Raw genomic sequence first — 3,949 nt, 5'->3', positions numbered from 1 at the left:
AGCCAAAACAGTTCTGAATCAAGGTGATTATGATAATAGTGATGATGAAACTGTTAACACTGCAGAAAAAGTGCCTGGAAGTGACATTGTGAAAATGTGTGATGGGTTTATTGAAAGACTAGAGCAGCATGAACAAGAAATCATGTCAGTTTATAAAAGCAAAAAGAAATTTGTAAGACAAAAACCTTTGTTATGAGGCAGATAACTCTAAAGGAAACACTTTAAAATGCCATCAAACAGGATTCCTTCTTATCCCTATAGGACCCACTTCTGGACTCTTTAACTGCTGCTGCTGTTTTTCTTACCCAGAAAAATAAAATGCCCTATGCAGTAATCTTTTACTCAAAACAGCATTGTAAGTAGAGGCAGAAAGCTTGCCATTGTTTGTTGTTGCTGTTGTGTAACCGCTGATAACAGGTATCCTGATGATGCTACTGTACTACTTAGTTATCCTGAACACATTGTTTTACTGTAGTAATGGTATGTCATATGTTTACTCTTAAGTACTTACGAATGAATGTGTAAGAAAATGACTGCTTATTGGTAGCATACAAATTCAGTCAGGAATGATGGTGATACCAAACAATCACAGCTTGTCCACATGGGTGGCTGAGACAGTGACACTTTTGCATTCTAATGGTTCAAAGTAGACAGCTTTGTTGCATGCACAAAATTATCAAAAATATTATATAAAATTGCCTTCAGGCTATGTGTGTAAGGTGTATATAAAACGTAAGTGAATTTTGTGTTTAAACCTGAGTACCATCCTCAAGATATCTCAGTATGTACCTGCAAATATTCCAAAATTGGAAAAAAAAAAAAAAACACCAAACCAACCCCAAATCCAAAACACTTCTGGTCACAAGCATTTCAGACAGTGAACACTTAGCCTGTAATTAATTACTGATAGAAAAGGACTTATGTCTTAGGGCTGTTCTTTATTTGTTTGGTTTTGTTTTTCACATATAGGCTTTTTGTTACTCATTTCCTCCATTGCTGCCTTCTTTTGTTTTTAGTTGTGACATGTTTTGATTCCCTTCTCATTTCCTTTTGTACATATTTGATAGTTATTTTCTTTGTGGTTATCATGGGAATTATGTATAACATTCTAAAGTTACAATCAATTTAAATTGATACCAAGTTAACCTCAAGCGTATACAAAAACTCTTATAAAGCATTGTCACTGTTCCCCTACTTTGTTATTAATGTCACAAATTACATCTTTATATATTGTGTACCTACTAAAGAGATTTATAATTATTTTTATGCCTTTGTGTTTTAATTCAGGTTGATAATAAGAAGTAGAGTTACAAATTAAAATTATAATAATACTGGTTTTTATATTTGCCCAGTCCTGGACATATAATTCTTGGTTAATCTTTATTTTTCTTCTAGCACTTTAATTATACCTTCTGGCTGCCAAAGCTTCTACTGAGAAGTCAGAATCTCCTATTATTGAGAATCCCTTGTATATGATGAGTTTATTCTCTCTTGCTGCTTGCAGATTTTCTTTCAACAATTTGATTATAGGGTGTCCTTTGGGTTGATTCTACTTGAAGTTCATTGAGCATCTTAGATTTGTGGATCCATGTATTTCCTCAAATTTGGGAGGGTTTTGGTCATTATTTCTTCAAATCATCTTTCTGATCCTTTCTCTGTTCACTGAGCATCTTGGATTTGTGGATCCCTGTATTTCCTCAAATTTAGGAGGGTTTTGGTCATTATTTCTTCATAATCTTTCTGATCCTTTCCTCTCTTCCCCTTCTGGGATTCCTGTAATGTATATATTGGTATATTTGATGATGTCCCATAAATCTCGTAGGTTTAGTTCACTTTTCTTAATTCTTCTGGGTCCTTAGAATTGATAATTTCAAATATTGTATCATGAAGTTGGCTGATTTTTTTTCTTCTGCCTACTCAAACCTTGAACTTCTCTAGTAAATTTTTAAATTCAGTTATAAGGACTTTTCAGTTGCTTCAGAATTTGGTTCCTTTTTATAATTTCTCTTTTTTGATATTTTCATTTTGTTCTTATGTTTTTTTTTAAAATATTCTTTAGTTCTTTGTATGGTTTCCTTTTGCTCTTTGAACATATTTAAGGCAGTTGTTTTAGAGACTTTGCCTAGTTAGCAAGATGTCTGTGCTTTCTCAGGTTTAATTTCTACCAATTAATTTTGCTCCTTTAAATAGGCCATGTTTTCCTGTTTCTTTGTATGCCTTGTGGGTTGTGTGTGTGTGAAACTGGGCATTTGAAAAAGCCATCTCTCCCAGTCTTTGCAGACTAGCTGTGTGCTGGGACAGTCTCACTAATTAGCTAGCTTTGCTCTGAGCATAGGAATTGGCCTGAGGTAAAAGCTTATGGTGTTCTCAGGTCTTTTCTGAAATGTGTGTTGACTGGGCCTGTGTGTGGCTTTCCCAATGCCCCTGTATACATGGCTGCTTTTGAATGCCTTAATTTCTGTAAGAAAATAGCCTGTTGCATGGCAACAGTGATGTCATCTTGAAGCAAAACTGACATGATGACAGATGTTTGACTCCTACATACCAAGGTGTTCTGCAGCAAGTTCTTTAGACAATGCCTGTAGCATAGCTAATCCCTAATAAAGATGTTTTATCCAGCCTCTACAGTGATCATGAGTTTTGGCAATATAACCCCTCATGAAAACGCTCTCTCCAGTTTTGTCAAGAAAGTCTGAGACATTACCAGCTGCACATGTCTTTACCTCTGATTTTTTTATGTAACTGTGGGGTAACAAGGACAAAGAGCTTCCTATTCTGAAATTTTGCTGTATGTCACTCAGAGTGTGGAAGCGAAAGAAGGAAGAAGCTGAGGGGAGAGGAATTTTCCAGGTATGGTAGTCTTCCTTTATCCATGGGGTGTATGTTCAAAGACCCCAAGTGGATGCTTGAAATAGCAGATACTACCGAATCTGATGGCTGTCAATTCGAACACCTGTTTGTGTCTTTCACCTGCAAATTTAATGACTTTTCCATTATAACTAAGCACTTATCACACACTGTGGCTGAAACTTTTGCAGTTTGAGGTGCAGCAGCAGAACTCATGAATTTGTTTCCTTCTTCACAATTTCATGGATAGAGGATTCATATGTACCATAGATCTTAGCAAGCTCTGCATATGATATCTTTCCTTATTAAGTTGGGAACTTTCACCTTTTTACTCACTGAGAGCACCGTAAAGCATCTGTTTGGTATATCTGAATTGCCAGCATCACTACTCTTGTGCTTTGGAGTCATTATTAAGTAAAATACAGGTTGCTTCAATACAAGCACTGCTACACCATTATGGTCCATCTGATAACCAAGATGGCTGCTACGTGACTTATGGGCAGGTGGCATATACAGTGTGGGTACACTGGACAAAGGGATTCACATTCTGGACAAAACAAAACAGTATGAGATTTCATCACACTACTCAACAGTGCACGATTTAAAAATTGTGAATTATTTATTTTGGGAATTTTCCATATAATATTTTTGGGCTGTGGTTGACTGCAGGTAATTCAAACCACAGAAAGGAAATTAGCAGATAAGGGAGGACTACTATAATAACAGTATAAATGTTTGAGTTCTTTACCTCTATGAATGATGATTACTATTTTAATAGCTAGTACCTCATGCTAAGCCTGTTAGCAAGGATAAAGATTTACAGTTGTGCAATTAATCTGTAAGTTTCCCCAAGTGAATTATAAAAATCTCAAGTTCAATGAATTTATAGCTCTTGCCTGGAACGAGGACAAAGATGAGGGCTGTATGGTCAAAATTTTTGGAAATGTTCAGATAAACAAATAAATTTGTGATTTCTGAGAACATTTCATGTACCCCTGAAATTTTTAAAGAAATCAGTTTGTCTGGCCGGGCACGGTGGCTCAAGCCTGTAATCCCAGCACTTTGGGAGGCCGAGACGGGCGGATCACGAGGTCAGGAGATC

Source organism: Colobus angolensis, unplaced genomic scaffold, assembly GCF_000951035.1.
Source record: "Colobus angolensis palliatus isolate OR3802 unplaced genomic scaffold, Cang.pa_1.0 Scaffold105, whole genome shotgun sequence".
NCBI lineage: Eukaryota > Metazoa > Chordata > Mammalia > Primates > Cercopithecidae > Colobus > Colobus angolensis.
Note: the sequence above shows the minus strand (reverse complement) of the source record.